Source organism: Amphibalanus amphitrite, unplaced genomic scaffold (genome assembly GCF_019059575.1).
Source record: "Amphibalanus amphitrite isolate SeventyFive unplaced genomic scaffold, NRLGWU_Aamphi_draft 001594F_arrow, whole genome shotgun sequence".
Taxonomy (NCBI): Eukaryota; Metazoa; Arthropoda; class Thecostraca; order Balanomorpha; family Balanidae; genus Amphibalanus; species Amphibalanus amphitrite.
The window spans coordinates 111264-133420 of NW_024883087.1; positions in this window are offsets into that span (position 1 = coordinate 111264).

The window sequence follows — 22157 nt, forward strand, 5'->3', positions numbered from 1 at the left end:
GCTCCGCTGGGTTTCCTGGTGCTTGTTCGCCACAGCACCTCTTGGCGAGAGGTAACTCATCGTCGGAGTCGTCTATGGAAAACCGAGGAGGGGAGAAAGGAGTGTGAGGAAAAAATGAGGACGCGGGAAAGGGTTTATGGAAATTAATTGTGCGATAACTGGTTATCCTGATGTGTGGCTTGGTCTTTTTCCATGCGGGTGTTCGTGGTCGGGGGAAGAAAATCTAATGAGTGCAACTTGGAAGGGCGAGGAGGGACGGCAGTCTCGATGTGGCACAAAGAAAAATGGCAGCACATCTAACATATCAGGACTCAAAAAAGTCATGCTTGATTTATACCTACATGGCTTCAAAATTGCAGGCAACCGGCACGAAGGATCTCTCAGTTCTTATATAACTCTTTCAACAGTTCCGAATTTCACTTTTCTAGCTCAAAACACGTAGCGTGCAGCAATGAAACAATATTTTACCTTGACCTGGGGCACTGGTCAGTGGGCACCCCTCCCTCCAGTGCGAACTAGAAATACAGGGGGAGGAAGGTGAAAGCATATTTGTACATTTTCTTACCATGAACGAGCTCTAAGGCTGCAAGTCGCTGCTTAGACAATTGGATTTTTCCAGTTCACACCTTTCTTGAGTGTCGCATAGACACGCTCGCTCCTCCCTGGAGAGGTGTGTCGCTCTGGAGGCAATGCACCGGAACGTAGTGGGAATGGCCTCGGCTTGTATCGTCCCATGCCACGCGGACGTAACTAGTTCCACTTTTGATTTTGCAGTCCCCATTGGGCACGGAGTTCTTCGACTTCCTCTTCATTTTACAGCACAGTTCGAAGAGCCCGCGCCACCCGTCCGACCTCCATCACTGACAGAACGAAACTGGCGCGAACTTCAATGAAAGTTATTGGTGATATTTTATTTTAGCGCATTTCCTCCCTCATCATACACAAAAAAATTAACATATCTTTGTAGGGGTATATTCGTATCCAACAGAAAATATGAAAAATAAATCCAAAATATGTCTGAAAAAAATGTCGCGAAATTAAAACCCGTTATAAAGCTAGGCCACATGAGACTTTCCCGGCAGATTAAAACACGTATGTGTTTTGCAGGGAGAGAGGCTGACAAGACAAAAAACCGTAACTACACACTTACGGTTTTCTGCCTTTTCACAGCCTGCCGCAAGTGACGATAGCATCCCAGTAGAGTAGTAGCTGACAAGACAGAAAACCGCAACTACGCACCTACGTTGTTTTCTCTTGTCACATCCTCATCACGCACTGATTTGCGCATAAATGGACACCGCATGATCACTTACGTTTTTCTTTCCTGTCAAAGAAAAGGTGGCCTGGCACTTGCGTTTTTTTTTTTGCGATTATATGTCAAATTTAAAATAGAAATATTTGAAAAATTATAACAAATTTGATAATATGCTCTAAACAGGCGTATGCGGACCACTTTTCCGTGTCGAATGATACCAAAAACCCAAAATCGATAAAATGTGAGTTACGGTCTTCATCCTTTTCACGGCAGAGTGGCACAGGGGCGTTCTCTATCGGCTCAGTTGTCTTCTTTGTAGGAATAGGCAAGGCCGTATATAGGGGAATAGGGGCCTCCTGTGCGGACACGAGCCCTCTGGGGCCCTGTACAGACACAGGGCGTCCTTTGAACGTACGTACTTACAAAAACCTCGTGTTTTGAAACAGGGGCCTACACAGGGCCTTCAAAGCGGGCACAGGGGCCTCCTGTGTAGCAACAAAGGCCTGTTAGATAACTTCCCACGTATAAAATGGTCTCTTGTATTTATAGAGGCTTATACGGGTATCTGTTCATAGGAAGAGACTCTTCACTTCCTTCCAAGCTTTTATGATTATGAAAGGGCGGACATTTAACGTATGTAGTGTAGAGGTCATAGGGGCCTCGAATAGTTGAGACTATGAGAGTCTTTTTCGTCGGTGATGTTTCAAATTTGCCCCATATTTCAGGGGTGGCAGGCTGCCACCCATGCCCCTATTGTGATGCCGCCATGGTGACAACACTAAAAAAACTTAGCACGTGCAAAAACCAATAATTGCTAAAAGTACCTCCATTAATTGATTGTCAATTCGTACGTTTTTTCGCAATGATATTCTCGAGTCTGCGTGTCGAACACCGACAATGTCGGTGCGTCTGTCGTCTGACTGGTTTCTGGGGACCACTTTTTATCGCCCATCGGAGGACGTCCTGTTCCATGAGGACAGTGTCAGTTCAGCAGTGGTCTATACGACTGCCTTTTGACACACCTAGCGAGACTGAGTGAGGCTACTTCTGATTGTGAAACGTCTATCAATGATTTTTTAGTGATTGTGACCGCATACATTTCATCGCACTATGGCCTTGGAAGGATTTCGTTGTGTCGTCCTGTTTTTGTGTTCGTGCTGTCTGTCCACCACAGCTGGACTGGGAGTCATTTGGGACGTCTTTGGCATCAACAGAGAGAATGTGGTGAGTACACCCATCAACAGATTCTACCTCCTTCCTACGGATCTACATGCCCTGAGAATTTCCTGTCCCAGTGACCTTTGGTCTGCAGGTCACCAGGCTACGAAAACCTGTGCACTGTCAAAATAGCACTGAAATTACACTCAAATTTCTATGAAACCTGGAGTTTTACTTCGCTTTGGTTCAAACTTGCAGGATGTGGTAAGTTCACCGAATTTGACCTCGGTCAATGGTTTGGCCTCCAAGAGTCAAAAATCGCCAAAATAGCCAATATTGACGAAACTAGTTTTTTCAGGCATAACTTCTCACATAATGAAGCTAGGTCAATGATTTAATCACCATAGCATTTCTCTCATCAAGGCGTGGCGTTTCGGGGTCATCAATTTCAATGATATATAAGATGACCTCGAAACTTCAAATTGAAAAAATTGACAAGTCAAGGTCACGACCTGACCCCAAAAAATCATGTTGCATATCAATTGATTAGTCTTGACGAGATAAACACAGTTAACTTGTCCTGGAACCCGTACCTCGCTTCAATCCTGTACCTCGGTGGCGGCCCCGGTAGCGGTTGCGCTTTAGAATTTTTCGCTTCCGCAACTCGCAACTCCGCAACTTTTTGGGCTCGGTAGCCGATCCGTAACTCCGCTTCCACGGCGGCAGTCCGCAAGTTGCGGAGTTGCCGATTTAAGTTGCGCAATGCCCACCTCTGGGCTGCGACACGGGGGAGGGGAGCCTCTACGCCCATGGCCGGCCTGTTGTGAAAAGTCCCTGGCCTGTGGTTTCGTGGATGACCTAGACTCCTTACTCGTACCAAGCTGACCTAGCTTCTCATGATCGTTATGTAGAATCTTCCCTCGTGCAGTGCCGGCACGTCACGCCAGTTGGCCCAGTCATCCCTGACGCCATTCTCACGTCACCCGCAGACCCGGGAGCACTGGACCCCGTCCCAGGCGGTGTCGCAGAACCGGTTTTTCTTGGGCGACATCACGCCGGCCGGCCAGCGGATACCGGGGCTGGCCAAGAACAGCAGGTGCTGCGGCAGGACCAACCGCGACGGCATCCAGCTCGACAGCGTCGGCACCAAAATCGTCAACGGCACGGCCACGGAGCGGAGCGAATTTCCCTGGATGGTGAGTGAGGGACACATCAGGAGACAGACTGGTGAATGGTGACGATTGGTGGGGTATGACTGGGATAGATGAGTGAATAGTGATGTTTGCTTGGGTGTAACTTGGGGAGAGTTTGGTAATGTTTGGCGGGTTACACCCGGGGGGGGGGGGCGTAATACTGGTAACGGTTGCCGGGGCACGTCGGGGACAGATAAGTGATGGTTGGGGCACATCAGGGGCATGGTGTTGAGTGACATTGAGCCGGGCACCTCGAGGACAGAATGTGACGGGTTGCGAGTGTGTGGCCTTTCGTGTCATGCTGACAACGGACGGTGTTCTATCACACTGCCGCTCCTTAGTCCGGGCATGTAGTGTGAGGTTCATAAAACTCGTTATTCGCTGGGCTCATTCGTCTCTGATCAGTCTTTGATGAGCAATTCCTTAACTTATAAGTTAACGATAGGATTTGAGAAATAATCGTTCATATACCGGTACACACAACAGTCAAATGAAGTATACTTTTTTACTTTTTTATCGACAGGCAGCGCTTGTTGAGCGCACGGATACATTCCTGGGTGGATTGCCTTTCTGCGGCGGGTCTCTGATAAATGACCGCTACGTGCTGACGGCGGCTCACTGCATCGCATGGTGGCCATCCCCACTATGGGGTCAGGTCATACTCGGCAAACACGAACTTCGTGAAACGTCTGAGGGTGAGCTTCGGCTGGACGTGAAACAGGTTAGTACTAACCAGGCTGCGGAGTCGGTCGGAGTCGACAGCTCTGCCCAAAAACGGAGTTGGAGTCGCCAAAATCTTACCGACTCCGACTCCGGGGAGTCGGAGGTAACACTGCATGGCTCAAAGTGGTCCCTGACCTCATCACCTGTTGGTTCGACAATATTGCGCTATTTGACGGTTTTCAAAATCAGATTTTGTCGAAGCTAAGGCCCTACCCCCGTTTAAGACGAGCGTTTTCATTGAATTCGTGATAGTTCTGAACACAGAAGAAAGACAGCTGAATTTCGGAACACCTGTGACATTTGACTGAAGCCGATTTCTTGCGACGGTAGCTGCATTTTCGGGTCAGGCCAGGTCACTGACCAATAGCATCATAAGTGAACCACTGCACTATAGGTACACGGTCCTAAAATATGGTAACTCCGTAACGCCCTCCGTGTCAGAGGAGCTCCAAGGGGGAATCTGGCGGGAAATAGTATCCTCCAGAGGTCCCACAACTTCTTCATGTTTTATTTTTCTTCCGGTCACCTGAGGTTATGCCGGTATTTTGACCACTAAATTCAATGGGGGAACTGTTATTTTGGCACCGGGAATGATCTTGACTACCTCAAGCACATACAATCGTAATTTCGCGCACTCCTTGCAAGGACCGATGTTTCACTTTTGCATTGTTGACCTTGCTTGGCACTGGGGTCATACGAGTTGGTCGTCAGTACACTGTAAACCAAATCTACAAGTTGGCTCCTTGTTACAAGTTTGGTTCCAATTCGCATAGGCGTCACCTTGTCGATACCTTGTCGATTCACCAACCCCAGGCTTGTTGGCCAGCAAACTAACAGTTTGTCTACAAGTTTGGTTCCAATTCGCATAGGCGTCACCTCGTCGATACCTTGTCGATTCACCAACCCCAGGCTTGTTGGCCAACAAACTAACAGTTTGTCTACAAGTTTGGTTCCAATTCGCATAGGCGTCACCTTGTTGAGTACTAGTCTGGGCCTTGTGAACCTACCAACTTCTGGATAGGCATAGCCGTTTCCTTGTCGGTTCAACAACCCCTGGTTTGTTGATGAACTAGCCTTTGACTGGGCATTGCTAGTTTACAAATTGTCAACAAGTAAGTGTACTAACGCTCAGTTCGAACTTGTTCTTCCTTACAATCGCTTTGTTTGCGTTGATAACCTTAAGAACTTACGATTCGCGTTCGTTTTCAATTGCCACGATACTGATTCAGGAAATATTTTATATACGGACAGGTCATTTTTTGGCTGGAAGTGGTGCACAAAACCATGACTGGCATCAGTTATTGCTCAAAGGCTTGCGCTGACAAGAAACGAAATACTGATGGGTTATATAATCGATGAATGCATACACCACATCCATTCGGAAGTTTCTGGAATCATTAGTATTTATTACGGTCACGTACCTACATCACGTAGTATGTAATTAATACTATTGACTGGAGACAATTCCAAGTGCCATATTTTCGAATGGATGTGGTAAATGCATGAGGTAGGTATAGCTATCGTGCACCGTCAGCATATAAGTCTTTGAAGCAAGAACTGCTGCGTATGTGGAAGAACATGGTTTTGTGCATCGCATCAAGCCAGAAGTATAACATGCCCGTATGACGAATATTTCCACATTGACCATAACAATCATGGCAGTTGCACGATCACGCAGATAATTCGAATAAATCATGATCGCCAACCAGATTAGCTTTTACAGCCCATATATGTCCATCAGTTAAGTTAAAAATTCAAAGAGTTGAATTAAAGGCAAATAAATGTATTTATATATAAAAAAACACCGACCGCAAAACATCTGCTCACATGTGCATGCAAAGGTCTGGCCCACTTACATTGCGCGCGCAGGGGAAGGGAGGCGTCTCGACCGCGGGTATAGGCACGATTAGTGCGTCCCGCAGGCCAGAGCGGGCCTCACTCACAGCACGAACACCACAGTTCACAGATTTCACTTTTTACTGCACAAATGCTGGAACAGCCCTCGTCGCTGATCCATGCTGCACGGCGGCCGCGCGACAACTGCTGGTTTGAACGGTTTGAAACCGCCGCGCCGGGGCCGGACGGCGACCGCTGATTGGTCCGCCAAGTCTGACGTCACGGGCGCAGCTGACCATGTGTATGCTGACCAGCTGACCAGTACAAGTTAGGCGCCGGTTAAATAACCATGCGGCAACAAGTTTCCAAAACTGGTTAAGAAACAAACGTTGAAACAAATGTAGAGTTGGTCTGGATACTGAGAAGTTGGTGTGCATAGTAACTATTGACTCGTAGTTGTCACCTGACAAGCAATGCACCAGACAACGGCTTGTTTGAAAAGTATCAGTTGGTAAACATACCAAGAGATGATTGGTTATATTACACAAGACTTGTCAATTTGGTTTACAGTGTAGCGCCCAATAAAATTGAGCTGGCGAGTCGGGAAAGATCTGCCAATAGATTCGTGAAGACCTGCCGAATCGAATGATATACAATGACCTTTTTCGACCCACTTCGTGACCTACACTTTGACCTCCCTTGACCTGGGGTCAACATCTTTAGCTGACCGTCCTCACCCAATCAACAAGTATATTATTCGGTGCGCCTGAGCATGAAGAACGCGATGATGCGTGACCTATTTGGCGAAGTTATTTACCAAAATTGAACACGGACCTGGGCTACTTGACCTAGAGGTCACCGGCTGCTAACTGCTTCGAGAACTTAAAATCAGTTACCAGTCGCTGCGTCTCGTTAAGGCGCACCAGCTCATTTTCTATAGGCTCTACTCAAATTTCAATTAGGTGTGAAAAGGCGAACGGGGGAGGTCATACCTCCAGTGTGTGTGTGGGTGGGGGGTCATGTACTTCCCTCCTAACGGAGACGTATGTAGAAAACCGGTGGGTCCGATGAGGGTTGATTCAAAAGTAAACAAAACTATTCGGTAGCCTTGTTGTGAAATGGCTTTCGCCTTCCTTGTCTTTCAACAAACAAATGTAAGACATCACGCACTTTTAACCTTCCGATCTTGTTAAACCCGCGCCCCGTAGGGCTATCGGCGGACCCTACCACCCCTCTAAGATCTCGGAAATTTACCGGCCGATTTTCAAAATTCAAACGGCGTTCGATAGCCCCACCGGGGAACTACCTTGTGACCAAATTTTATTGACCTAAGTCAATAAAATTCGTCACGTGAAGTTTGATGACGTCACAGGTCAGGTCAAAGGTCGGATTTTCACCGTTCACAGACATTTCAAGAAATGTGTTGTGAAATTGAGTATATTGGTAATTCATTGAAAACCATCGATGGTACATTGTTCGTCAAACACATATTTTGCTATCTGAGGTCACTGATACCAGGTCAGGTCACAGCGAGGTCAGGTCACCGGGGTTCACAATATGAAAGTGTCGTGTGATGCATGTTTTATGGTCCATTTTACATGACAAATGCGATTATGTGGGTTAGGCAGCCTTTGGGGCCAGCCTAGGTCACGTTTTGGTGAAAGTCAGGTCAAGGCAGGTCAAATTAGGGCAAATTTCAAAGTTGATATTTTTGCATAAAATGGGTATCGATTCGATGCAGCTCGTCACGGGAAAACTAATTGTGTCTTTGTTTTGCTCTACGAGGTCTAGAATTGCCAAAAATTGAGTTTGAAAATTTGACGTCATCATTTTTGAAGTTTTTTCGCTATACCTAACTTGGCCAAAAAACGAGGTATCGATCTGAAATTTGGTACGTAGATAGAAAACGGTAGGTACTATCACAGATATTCCGATTTCGAAACTCAAAAAACTTTTTGGATTTTTTGGCTAATATATCGAAAAAAAAAATTTTTTTTGTTTTTTGGGGGTCAAAACTCAAACATTTAAAACATCCGAGATCAGTTTTGTAGCCCTGTCAATTTTACACCTTTTATGACTTGACCATTTTTCTGTATCTTCAAAGCTGTAGGCCTGACAGGTCTTCTCGCGAAGGTCTTTTTCGGTAAAAAATGACAGAACATGACGTCATTCTGACGTCATTTGTGGCCAACCTATCAAAGCCTCTGGAAAAAAAATTTCGGGCACAATGTGTAAAATGGATTCCCGGAGAAGTCCTGCAAGTTTGGTGGCGATATCTCTAGCCGTTTAGAAGATATGGATGGAAAAGGACAGTGGGGCCGTTTCGACCCCCCCCCCCCCTACGGGGCGCGGGTTAACAATTGTAAGATTGCATGTCTGATTACGAGCGAGCGAGCGCAGCGAGCGAAGCGAGTCTTTTCAATATAACTGAAAAATCTCATTACCAGTAAAACGCCTTATGGGCGAAGAACGAGCCAGCGAGAGTGAGCCCTGCACGTGCGGAAGGGCGAGAGGGTACTTCCAACGGGCTTGTGCAAAGCAGTAAGCACCCTTCTAACCGGTCGCTAGCGGTGTGCCAAATTTGAACGCAATCGGCCCAGCCGTTCCTGAGATCTGGAAGCGGCATTCTGCACGTGCGCACGTGCAAACGGGGTCCAAAATGACTTTTGCACGGCACCCTACTAACCGGTCCCCAACCGTGTACCAAATTTGAGCGCAATCGGCCAAGCCGTTCTCGAGATCTGGAAACGCTCCCTGCACGTGCGCACGTGCAGTAGCACCCTAACCGCAACACATGGGAATGCATTGCTTGGTGGGTGCCTATCTGTATGCCAAGTTTCAGCGAAATCGCCCCAGTAATTACCGAGTTACTGAAATGGGAACAAATTTGGCACCTCTTCTTTTTGTATTTTGCACGTGCAGTGGGGGTCACTCACATAGATCAAGAGTATCCGACCTTTGGTAGAAGGGATGCAGCTACCCTATAAAAATTACCGCAAGACAATCGCTCAAGCCGCAGCTGAGATATGGGCCTCTCAAAATCACTACTTTTGCAAAACTGCTTGAACACCCTTCACTTTTCACGTGGCACGTGCCACGGCGGTCACTGAGATGATTCAAAAGTAGTCAATTACGGGGTAGAAGGGATGGGGCTACCCAGCAAAAAAGACCGCAGGCCAATCGGTCCAGCGGTTGCTGAGATATAAGCCTCTCAAAAGCGTTACAGGCCGGGCCGGGCCGGGCCGCTCATACTGAGATTTTTCCGTTATTACGAGCGAGCGAGTGCAGCGAGCGAAGTGAGTCTTTTCAATATAACGGAAAATCTCAGTATGAGCGGCCCGGCCCGGCCCGGCCCGGCCTGTAACGCTTTTGAGAGGCTTATATCTCAGCAACCGCTGGACCGATTGGCCTGCGGTCTTTTTTGTTGGGTAGCCCAATCCCTTCTACCCCGTAATTGACTACTTTTGATACATCTCAGTGACCGTCGTGGCACGTGCCACGTGAAAAGTCAAGGGTGTTCAAGCTGTTTTGCAAAAGTAGTGATTTTGAGAGGCTCATATCTCAGCAGCCGCTTGGGCGATTGACTTGCGGTAATTTTTGTAGGGCAGCAGCATCCCTTCTACCCAAACTAGGATACTCTCGAAGCATGTGGGTCACCCACAGTGCACGTGCAAAATACAACAATAAGAGGTGCCAAATTTGTTCCCATTTCAGTAACTCGGTAATTAGTGGGGCGATTTCGCTGAAACTTGGCAATTGGCATACAGGTAGGCACCTACCAGGCAATGCATTCCCATGTGTTGCGGTTAGGGTGCTACTGCACGTGCGCACGTGCAGGGGGCGTTTCCAGATCTCGAGAACGGCTGGGCCGATTGCGCTCAAATTTGGTACACGGTTGGGGACCAGTTAGTAGGGTGCCGTGCAAAAGTCATTTTGGACCCCGTTTGCACGTGCACACGTGCAGAATGCCGCTTCCAGATTTCAGGAACGGCTGGGCCGATTGCGTTCAAATTTGGCACACCGCTAGCAACCGGTTAAAAGGGTGCTTTGCGCAAGCCTGTTGGAAGCACCCTCTCGCCCTTCCGCACGTGCAGGGCTCACTATCTCGCTCGCTCGTTCTTCGCCCAAAAGGCGTTTTACTGGTATGGAAAAGACTTCGCTTCGCTCGCTGCGCTCGCTCGCTCGTAATGAGCAGCCCGGCCCGGCCCGGCCCGGCCTGTAACGCTTTTGAGAGCCTTATATCTCAGCAACCGCTGGACCGATTGGCCTGCGGTCTTTTTGCTGAGTAGCCCCATCCCTCCTACCCCGTAATTGACTACTTTTGATACATCTCGGTGACCGTCGTGGCACGTGCCACGTGAAAAGTCAAGGGTGTTCGAGTTGTTTTGCAAAAGTAGTGATTTTGAGAGACTCATATCTCGGCAGCCGCTTGGGCGATTGACTTGCGGTAATTTTTGTAGGGTAGCAGCGTCCCTTCTACCAAAAATAGGATACACTCAATGCATGTGGGTCACCCCCAGTGCACGTGCAAAATACAACAATAAGAGGTGTCAAATTTGTTCTCATTTTAATAACTCGGAAATTACTGGGGCGATTTCGCTGAAACTTGGCATACAGGCATAGGCGTAGGAACGTTTTTGAAAGTGGGGGGGCCAGGGTCCCAGAGGTCCAAAACCTAACCTACCCCCAAAATCCGATTTCTCCTCGGATTTCGGCCACTTTGTTTTCGCAAACATGCTCAGAGGTAAAAAAAATCGAGACAAAAAAAGAAAAAAATGGTTGAAATTTCAGGGAGTCTCCCGTCCATAAACTCAAACTGATGGACGCGTTCCCCTGTCCTCCGCAGCCGTTGGCACCCATGCAAATTCCAGAGGCATCCAGCAACTTTTTCATTACGAGCAAGCGTGAAACGTGCAAAGCGAGTCTTTTCAATATAACTATAAAAATCAGCATGAACGGCCCAGCTAGGCTCAGCCAGGCCTATAACGTTTTTAAGAGGTTTTATATCAGCGACCACTGCAACTGGGCTGATTGACTATCACTTATCAGAGGCCGGTGTGGGACTTTTAGACGGTCTGGGCCTTCAGAGGCCAGTTTAACCCTCCACGGCCCGGTCCTATAGGTTTTCTACATACGCGCTGGCCGAGGGGGCGGGGGGCGGGTACGACCCCCCTCGCCGTTTCGCCCCAGGTGGAGCTAGCGCGTCGCGGTAAAACGAGCGTGTGCGCCGTTACGAGACGCAGAGATCGATACCCGATTTTATGGTCCTGGGTCAACCGGTGACCTCTGACACCGTTCCGTGCTTCTATCCTCAGGATACTGAAATCCTTCTCCTCCACACCGCAACCCCCTCCGGGCTGGACAGGCAACTTTATCTCATGCGGGCTGCTCCCTTGGAGCGGCACCGCTGCTCCCGAGGGAGCGCACCCCGTAGCCGGGTGCAGTGAGTGCCTTGGGGCTGGGTGGCCTGTCCTCTGGACGGGCTCAGCCCCGGCGACTCACTAGGGTGCCTGCCCAGACCAATGTCTCCCCCTATATCCTATCATCCTTCCGGCTCTGAAATGGTCTCATTGGACCGAAAGGGCCTAACCCAACAAAACAAACAAAAACCGGTGACCTCTGAGGTCAGGTCAAGTGCCTCAAGGCACGGTTCCGTTTTTGGTGAATAACTTCGCAAAAAATGGCCGCAAAGCCGCGATTTTGCTAGCATCGTGTTCGCCTCTCTCAGGCGCGTCGAATGATATACTTTTTGTTTGGGTGAGGTAAACTTAGGGTGTTGACCTCGGGTCACGGTCAGGTCGGCGTCCCCAGGTCACGAAATTGGTCGAAGGAAGTCATGTCGCATATCATTCGATTCGGCAGGTCTTCTTGAGTCCATAGGTGGCTTTCCCGACTCGCTAGCTCAATTTGATCGGTACCTAGTTATTGACGAAAAACTAATAAGACCCTTATAACTTCATAAATGACGTCGCGCAAGGTCAACACTGCAAAAGTGACGCATCGAACCTTGCAAGGAGTGCATGAAATCACGATTCGGTGTGCTTGAGATAGTTGGAGATCAATCGTTCCCGGCGCCAGAAAAAGTTTCCAGTTTATCCCCATTGACATCACCTAATGGTGAGGTCACGAAAATGACCTGACCTCATATGAACTTTAGGAAAAATCCGAGATATACATTATACAAGTTGAGAGACTCCTATTGGATACTAGGTCCTCCAAGGTTCATTTCCCTGTGAAATCTCCCCTGGCAGTGAGGGCGTTGCGAAGTTGCGACATCTGAAGACCGTGCAGAGGTTCACTTATGACCACATGGGTCAGTGACCTGATCTGACCCGAAAATGCGGTTGGTGTCAAAAGATCCCGTTTGATTCAAAGGTCAGGTATGCCAAGCTTCAGCTCTCTATCGCCGGCGTGTTCGGAGCTATCGCGAAAAAAAACTACGGAGGGGCGGCACCCGCCCCCCCCCCCGGCCGGCGAGGGTTAAGGCCCTCAGAGACTAGTACAGGGCCTGCAAAGGGCAGGATGAGACCTTAAGATGCCGACTTGGGCCATCAGAGGCTAATGTGGGTCCTTACAGGCCAGTATGGGCCCTCAGAGGTCAGTGTGGGACCCTAAAATGCCGGCATGGGCCGGTGTTGGACCCCAGAGGCCAGCAGAAGACCCTCAAAAACCAAGATGGGCCTCAGAGGCCAGCATCGGGTCTTCAGAATCCAGTGCAAGGCCCTCAGAGACTAATGCGTGTCCTTACAGGCCAGCATGGGCCCTTAGAGGTCAGTGTGGGGCCGTAACAGACCGGCATGGGCGGGACTTGGAACCTAGAGACCAGCGGAGGGCCCTCATAGGCCAAGGTGGGCCCTCAGAGGCCGATGCGGACCCTTGGAGACCGGCATCGGAACTCCGGAATCCAGTGCGGGGCCCTTAGAGGTCAATGTGGGACCCTAAAATACCGGCATGGGCCGGTGTTGGAACCCAGAGACCAGCAGAAGGCCCTCAAAAACCAAGATGGGCCTCAGAGGCCGGCATCAGGTCTTCAGAATCCCGTACAAGGCCTCATAGGCTAATGTGGGTCCTTACAGGTCAGCATGGGCCCTTAGAGGTCAGTGTGGGGCCCTAAAAGACCGGCATGGGCCGGCGTTGGACCCCTCAGGCCAAGGTGGACCCTCAGAGGCCGATGCGGACCCTTAGAGGCCGGCATCGGGTCTTCAGAATTCAGTGCGGGGCCCTCAAAGGCACCTAAGGGCTAGTCTTGGGACCCCAGAGACAGAAATGAGGCCACCAGAGGCCGGTGTGAGGCCCTCAGACGCCGGCTGGGCCCTTGAGGCCGGTTTAGGGGCCCTCAAATGAGGTCAATGTGGGCTCTCAGCGGTCAATGTGGTCGCTTGACCGCCACTGAAGGGCCCTCCGAGATCAGTGTAGGACCCTCAAAGACTGGTTTGGGAGCTGTTAATAGCTAACGTGGGATTCTTGAGTCTCGTGACAATCAATAAGGGCCAGAGCCCCATACGCCCATGGGGGCCCATTCAGAGGCGGATCCAGCTCAGAGGTTTGGGGGGGGGGGGGCAAACCATAAAAATTTATCGATTCTTTCCATGCATCGTCCATAGGCGTAATGTTAAAATCATGCCGTTTGGGGGGGGGGGCAAATGCCCATTTTGCCCCCCCCCCCCTGGATCCGCCACTGGGCCCATTGGTTGTTTGGGGGGGGGGCAAATGATATGATGGCCCCCTGATTAGCCTTTGGAGGGGGGAAGGGCATGGCCCTGATCCCCTCTGCGACCGCCACTGCACTGAAAGTGGAAGGGGGAGGGGCAGAAACAGACATTGCTGGCCCCCAGCCTGTTTGAACCGAGGCTGAGGCACGGTCACCCTGGCCCCCAGCTAGAACGCCTTTGACGAACTATGCCGACCCCAAGCAGATAAGGTCAAGCGTTGGTCGTTTGTATACGCATTCTCCTGCACCGTGCTAGTATTGTCTTAGTATTGCCTATACCTTTTTAGTGCTCGCTGTCCCGCGCCTCGTATTCAACAAAATGCTGTCACCAGGACTCACAGTCTTGTCTCTGATATGGTTTCCTTCATTGAGTGAAGGAAATTGCGGTCAATAACGCTGTAGAAACAAAAAGGAATCCTCATTAAAGGGCAAGCTGAATAGTTGTCAAGTTACCGGGTGGTAGGTTAGGTACAGACAGACACTTAAGTCAGCAAAAAGTGGGGGGGCCAGTTAACATTGCTGGCCCCCCCACCTCCGAAAGTGGGGGGGCCATGGCCCCCCGGCCCCCCCTGTTCCTACGCCTATGCATACAGGTAGGCATCCACCAGGCAATGCATTTCCATGTGTTGCGGTTAAGGTACTACTGCACGTGCGCACGTGCAGTGGGCGCTTCCAGATCTCGAGAACGGCTGGGCCGATTGCGCTCAAATTTGGTACACGGTTGGGGACCAGTTAGTAGGGTGCCGTGCAAAAGTCAGTTTGGGCCCCGTTTGCACGTGCGCACGTGCAGGATGCCGCTTCCAGACCTCAGGAATGGCTGGGCCGATTGCGTTCAAATTTGGCACACCGCTAGCGACCGGTTAGAAGGGTGCTTTGCGCAAGCCCGTTGGAAGTACCCTCTCGCCCTTCCGCACGTGCAGGGCTCACTATCTCGCTCGCTCGTTCATCGCCCAAAAGGCGTTTTACTGGTTTATGTATTTGTGTCGATAGATCATCTTACATCCAGGATACGACGAGAATATGTCACAGTTTGTACAAGGCAATGACATAGGGCTGCTGAAGCTACGGACGACACTTACTCTGCCCATCGGGAACAACCGGATCGCGCCGATCTGTCTGCCTTCCAGAAGCCAGTTCATCAATGCAGAAGCAGAGGTCGCCGGATTTGGTATCACGAAGGTATGTGGAAAGGCTACCCGCTTATCCTTATCGACAGAATTTTACTGTATTTATTCCAGAAATAACTGACGTTATATTTAGTTACCTCACGTAACGCTGTCGGTCTCTCTCTCTCTCTCTCTCTCTCTCTCTCCTCTCTCTCTCTCTCTCTCTCTCTCTCTCTCTCTCTCTCTCTCTCTCTCTCCTCTCTCTCTCTCTCTCTCTCTCTCTCTCTCTCTCTCTCTCTCTCCTCTCTCTCTCTCTCTCTCTCTCTCCTCTCTCTCTCTCTCTCTCTCTCTCTCTCTCTCTCTCTCTCTCTCCTCTCTCTCTCTCTCTCTCTCTCTCGTTATTTTCCCTCGAACAATATGTGTGCTTGATGTATCGACGAGACCGTTGAGAACATTTAAAGTGTACTTTTCCTGGACAGTACATGGGCGACCCCGTGGTGGACCGGGCCGATCAGCTGCAGAGCGTCAAGATGAGGATCGTCAACAGCGGTGTGTGTGCCTTTATCAACCCGCCGGGGCCCCAAGTCGAACCGAACATGGTGTGCGCCCTAGGAACCACCAGCAGGACTGGAGTCTGTCAGGTGAGTGTCTATCAAGAGCACGGTCGGTGGATTGGGGACTGGGGAGTCAAGACGCTGCTTATTTGCTCAAAGTTGTGCCTAAAAATTATTATGTAGGGCCAGCTAAGTTCAGCATGCAAGGAGAGGAGAGAGCAACGAAGACTATGACTCCGTCCTCTGAAATACCTCGAGGTCACCGACGACGTCACAGGTCAGGTCAAAGTAAAAATTATCGATGATTGGCTTGTTCACATTTTAGGCTCTGGCCGCCGCTGGCTTACAAGTCAGATAAGGCTCATTTTTGGTTTACGCACTTGTGAATAGATGCTTTAGATACCCTGAGGGTACCAAACTTGTACTTTGATTTCCAGGTCAGGGTCAGGTCATTGCAGGTCACGGAAATCTTACATCATGAATTGGTCACGCGACACATGTTTTATGGTTCATTTATGCCAAAAATTTCGAATTCGGTGTCGTTTATGCCAGTTGAGGTCAATTTGAGTTTAACTAACCCTATTAGTGGCAGGCTCCTGGCTACCCCTATTAGTGGCAGGGGGGGCTGTTTACGACCCCCCCCCCTTGATATCTCGAGATCTAACGGGCCGATTTTCAAAATTCAAACGGCATTCGATTTCGCTCAACGTGATCTACATTTCTAAAAAAAAAATTAAAATTAAAAAATGTCAATAGGGGGTAGAGGGGGGTAAAAACGGGCAAATTGCAGATACATTTTAGACTGTTTATCACGGCCAGGTTTCTGAACCAATCTTAACGCAACTTTTGCCGATCGATAGAGAATGAACCAGGAATTCACATGGATCCTAAAAGTATGCATTTTCAAAAATCATAGGCGGATACAGATCAGTGAGATTTGGGGTACACAAAAAGTATAGTAAATAAGGTTTTTGTTGGTACTGTTTCTAAAAAGGGTGGTAATGGTCTTGTTATGTTACAATTTTCTTATGAGAGAACGACTACAATTGTATTGGTCATGCATAGGCGGTGTCAGGGCACCTATGTTGGGAGGTAAAACATAACCCCCCTTTTTGGACGCCTGGATCCGCCTATTATAGCAAAAACGTGTCAAAAGAGGATGCACAATAACTTTGTATATGTTATCACATGATGCCTTTCATTTACTGTTCGTAAAAGTACATCAGCATCGTGATCTTCGCCCAAATGACTCGCTTCACGAATAGGACCCCCCCCCCCAATTCCCAGTGCTCTGGAGCCGCCCCTGGTAAAGTTATGAACTTGAAAGTTTCAGGGAATGTGCCCAATTTAGTTTTAGGAAAAGTCAGAAAATTTCAGCATCGTAGCTTTAGCGGTTTCGGAGATATTCCCGAAAAACCTGAGGGGTGGATGAAAACAACCCCCCTGCCACTAATAGGGTTAAGCTGATGTCAGGCCACTTTCAGGTAAAAAAAGGTAAATTTAAGTTAAATTTTTGAACGAAAAAGGTATCTACTGGGGGCAGTTTGAGCTCAGGAACACGATGGTGCGCGTATATTCGGATGCAGTATGAGTAGAGCATGGGTCCCGAAAAATTCTTCAGAAACTAGAGAAATTCTCGCGGCCACCGGCATTTAGGCGATCTGCTCGTGCTTTTGTCACTGGAGCGCTTCTTTCACGGAGATTGCGCCGGCCGCCTGCAACGGACGAAAAATACACGGCTTTGCAATCCGGCTGATCGTGGGAAAATACAGCCGGAGGTCTCGGCTCTATGCAGGTATACCACCGGGAGAGATGTATTTATTGTATAGTATATACCACTGGCTCGATGTATAGCCTGCAAGTTGGCTTTGGTGCAAACATGTCAAACAGGGTATAGGGCGGATCGATGTAAGCAAATCAGACGTTCAATTGACAATTTCCGATTCTTATTCGATAATTACGACCAATTATATTTTATTTTGGGAAGTGTTATTGGGACCGGAGCAATAAAATCTCATTTTCCCCTGTCTCCTTACCTATCTCCCAAACCCCTTGCTCACGATCATCTTTCCTCTCTTTAGGTATCAGTCTCCTTCCCGTCCTCCCCGAGTCTCTGACAAGTAATATCCATATCTCTAAGTCTTTTCCTTCATCTGATCCTCCTTTCTCTCACCACCCTTCTCTCTCTCTCTCTCTCCTCTCTCTCTCTCTCTCTCTCTCTCTCTCTCTCTCTCTCTCTCCTCTCTCTCTCTCCTCTCTCTCTCTCTCTCTCTCTCTCTCTCTCTCTCTCTCTCTCTCTCTCTCTCTCTCTCTCTCTCTCTCCTCTCTCTCTCTCTCTCTCTCTCTCTCTCCTCTCTCTCTCTCTCTCTCTCTCTCCTCTCTCTCTCTCTCTCTCTCTCTCTCTCTCTCTCTCTCTCTCTCTCTCTCTCTCTCTCTCTCTCTCTCTCTCTCTCTCTCTCTCTCTCTCCTCTCTCTCTCTCTCTCTCTCTCTCTCCTCTCTCTCTCTCTCCTCTCTCTCTCTCTCTCTCTCTCTCTCTCTCTCTCTCTCTCCTCTCTCTCTCTCTCTCTCTCTCTCTCTCTCTCTCTCTCTCTCTCTCTCTCTCTCTCTCTCTCTCTCTCTCTCTCTCTCTCTCTCTCTCTCTCTCTCTCTCTCTCTCTCTCTCTCTCTCTCTCTCTCTCTCTCTCTCTCTCTCTCTCTCTCTCTCTCTCTCTCTCTCTCTCTCTCTCTCTCTCTCTCTCTCTCTCTCTCTCTCTCTCTCTCTCTCTCTCTCTCTCTCTCTCTCTCTCTCTCTCTCTCTCTCTCTCTCTCTCTCTCTCTCTCTCTCTCTCGTCCGTCTGTCCATCTCTTTGTCCGTCTCTCCGTCCGTTCGCCCGCCCTTCCGTCTCTCAGTCCGTCCGTCCGTCCGTCCGTCCGCCCTTCCGTCTCTCAGTCCGTCCGTTTCTCCATCCGTCCGTTCATCAGTCACTCTCTCCGTCCGTCCGTCATCAGTCTCTTCGTCCGTCCATCCGTCTCTCCGTCCGTCCGTCCGTCTCTCCGGAGGTGCAACTTTTCCCAAATAGTTCTTGGAACGTCACACAGTATATCGAGCCCACATATTACATAGAGGTGCAACTTTTTCAGGTCCCACGTTCACCACGTCCAACGTTCTAACAGGTCCCAATTTTCCTGCCTTTTGGGTCATTGACCTGACCTGGAAGGTCAACCGATGACCTAGGACCTTAAAATTGGGTATCATCGGCTTCCTCTCGTCACGGGCAACACGCTGTTTTTTTCCGCGAAGCTCTAGCTTGATCAGGAGCGAAACGGCAAGGGGTTATACCTTATACGTTCGCGGCTGGAAAAAAAAAACACCTATACGGGCGAGGGTCAAGTTGAAAGTATTAATTTGGTTCAAAACGATGATGTAGATAAGTTAGTTATTTAAATCTAAATATCCTATGACGAGAGCGATGGACATTTTTGGTATGCAGTGTTATCCATTGAAAACAGGTCAAAGCTATTGAGTTTTTAATTTAGTGGTCGCCGCTTACTAATCATGCGGCATACACGCCGCACATAACCGCCAATGCCGCAACGCAGCTTAAATTTCGAAGTAAGCATTTAGTCTCACCCGCATTCATATGGTACCTGTCGTGTGTGTCCGAGAATTTCTCTAGTTTCTGAGGAATTTTTCGGGACCCATGCTCTGCTCATACTGCATCCGAATATACGCCGATGGCGCTATTTATTTTGGTGTACGATAGGGTGTGTCACTAATCGCAATACAAGGTGCTCCATCGATTTTATTGTGCTCCACTCATGTGGAAAGGGCGTGGCATTGTTAATTTCCCGCAAATTTTAACCCCCAGGCGGCGCCGAGCGAGAGAAGTTTGCCCTATCTCACAACATAGGCGACCCTAGCGCCCCTGGCGGCTGTTTACGAAACTAATAGGCCGTTGACTGTATGGGCTTATCCCTGCTCTCTGTAAGCGCGTCTAGGGACAAATAATAGTATGGGTAGATTGCAGAGAGTGCAAGCTAATGACGAATACCTATAATGAATACAATATATTGTCACAAGGGCCCAGGAACATTCTTCAAGTTGGGGTGCAAGCCCAAAATACCTGACATGACGCATATGAAATAGTAGCGTAGTCAGGGGGTCCCAGGAGGCACGTGCCATCTATTCCCCCCCCCCTATCGCATTCAGAGGACCCCTCGGGTCGGAGGGGCTCTGTGGCACCAGTTTACCGCTCAAGGTCTATGCTGGCCATATTTCGATTCAGAAAGAATAGGGCTCGTAACAGCACCCCGTGAGTCCAAAGAAGCCTCACTAAATTGTCCATGAGGGTTACACGCCGGCTTCTGAAGGCTACTGGCGGCCTCTGAGGGCCCTTTACCGGCCTCTTATGGCCGCTAGCGTGCCTCTGAGAGTCCTTGCCAGCCCAAGAGGGGCCATATCTAGGGCCTTACGCCAACCTGTAATCAGTAATGGCCATGGGTGGAGAACCTGCCCCGGCCACCCCGGCCGTGGCCGGGGTAACTTTCAGCCGACCCCGGCGCGGCCGGGGTAACTTTTTCCACTTTTGTAAATCCTAAAAGCTGTCTCCATACGAAAAAACTGCCGTCTATAAAAGCGTCTCTCATTATTCTTATCTACCTTGAAAAGTTCTTGAAAATTTACTTTATTTTCATTTTGGGGCTTCTATGTTTTTAAGTCTTTTCATCGCGGAGCCCGACATGTTTCATCAAACAGAAGTAAATCATATTTAAGGGCCGTTATCGTAAGATGGCACTGTAATAACATCACAAGACAGGACGAGGGTAATAGCACTGAGATAGAAGGACGAGCTGCTGGGGCTCAAGGCTCCCCCAACTTAACCTGCGCCAGGGTGGTGGCCTTATCGTAACACGTTGAGTCGAGAGGTGGGCTTTTCACGCTCCTTCTAACTCGGCTTCTGGGCTACGAGGCGAGAAGCGGAACGACGTTTGAAAGAGCGACAAATGTGATCAGAGAAATCTGGTCATGTTTTAGGCAAGCTCAATAATAATATCACCATAGATCATCAAAAGTCAAATTTCTCTGATTTTAGCGTTCTCCGACAACTTGTCTCACAGTTCATGAACATAACGGAGCTTAAACACTGCAAGAAAAACATTCGATTACCCGTTTAAGGCTCGGTCGCGAATATTTCAGGTGCGAGCTCAAATCAATAAGAGGGTCAAAACGGTCAAATTTGACATTTTGTTTTGTGTGGGAAGGTTGCAACTTCCACGGAATAAGCTTTGCAAAGGGAATGATGGCATTTTTAGCACGATCATCCAGCAAATTTGACCGATGACCTTACCTAGCACTAGGTGACATGCGTCCGAAATTTTAAGGCGTGTTGCAAAATTGTTGTTACAATTACGAAATCTTCCGCTGCGTGCAGCAGTTTTCCCTAAAAACGTACAAACGGCAAACATCCATTATTCTATGTCACAGAATAGGGGTTTGTTGATAACCGTTGACAAATATTTGAGCATCATCGTCTTTCTGACTTTCGGTCGCCGGCCGGGGTAACTTTTTCAAACATTCTCCACCCGTGGTAATGGCCTCACACCAATGTCTCTGACGGCCCCATTACGACGACTGTGAGACTGAGGGCCCTCACTGGTGCTTCTGAGAGCCCACCCGGCCATAAAGACCCCTGCGGTACCAACTGACCTCTGAGGGTCCACACTCCACGCTGACTATATTTTAGCTGAGAAAGACCTCACAGGTCTCGTAAGAGCACCTCATGAGCCCCTAAGTAGCCACACTAAGATCTCAGTCAGGGTCTACGCCGGCTTCTGAGGATCCCATAACGGAGACCGTGAGGGCCCTCAGCTGAGGGCCTCTGAGGGTTCACAACCAGCACCTCTGAGAGACCCACACCAGTGGTTCTAAGGGCCCATAAGGACACCACTGAGGGTCCCCCAAGCCAGTGCCACACCATTTATGCAACCCTATATTGGTGGCTCTGAGGTACCCACACCTGCGCCTGTGAGGGTTCGGCAAAAGCATATCTGACGGCCACCTACCTGCAACTCTGAGAGCCCTACACCAGAGACTGAGGGCCGCACTGGCGTCTCAGAGTACCTTGTCGGTATCTAAGGACCCCACAGGGCTTCTGAAAATGCCGCTGGCCTCTGTGGGCCCCTTGCCGGTCTGAGGTCCCCCTCCCCGGTCGTTGAGGGCCCCCTGCCGACTTCTAAAGGGTTCGCACCAGCAGCTCTAAGGGCCACACACCCACATGTAACGGACCCACACCAGTGTCTCTGAGGGTCCACAACGGCGTCTGTATTCTGTGAGGACCCTCACCGGCGCTTATGAGGGATTCACACTAGCACCTCTGAGGGGCCACACGGGCGTCTGTGAGGACCCCACACCAGTGTCTCTAAAGGCCCCTAATTGGAGGCTCTGAAGGCCCTGCATCGGTGATACTGAGGGTCCTACCAAAGGCACAACACAAGCCATAAGTCTCCTTCTGAGTCCCACACGCCGCCCTCCCACCATAGGCGGTGGAACGGGGAGGGCACCGGGGCACCGTGCCCCCTCTGATTTGGGCATTTTAACATTAGCCCTATGGGCGTTGCATGGAAAGAATGGGACCAAAAGT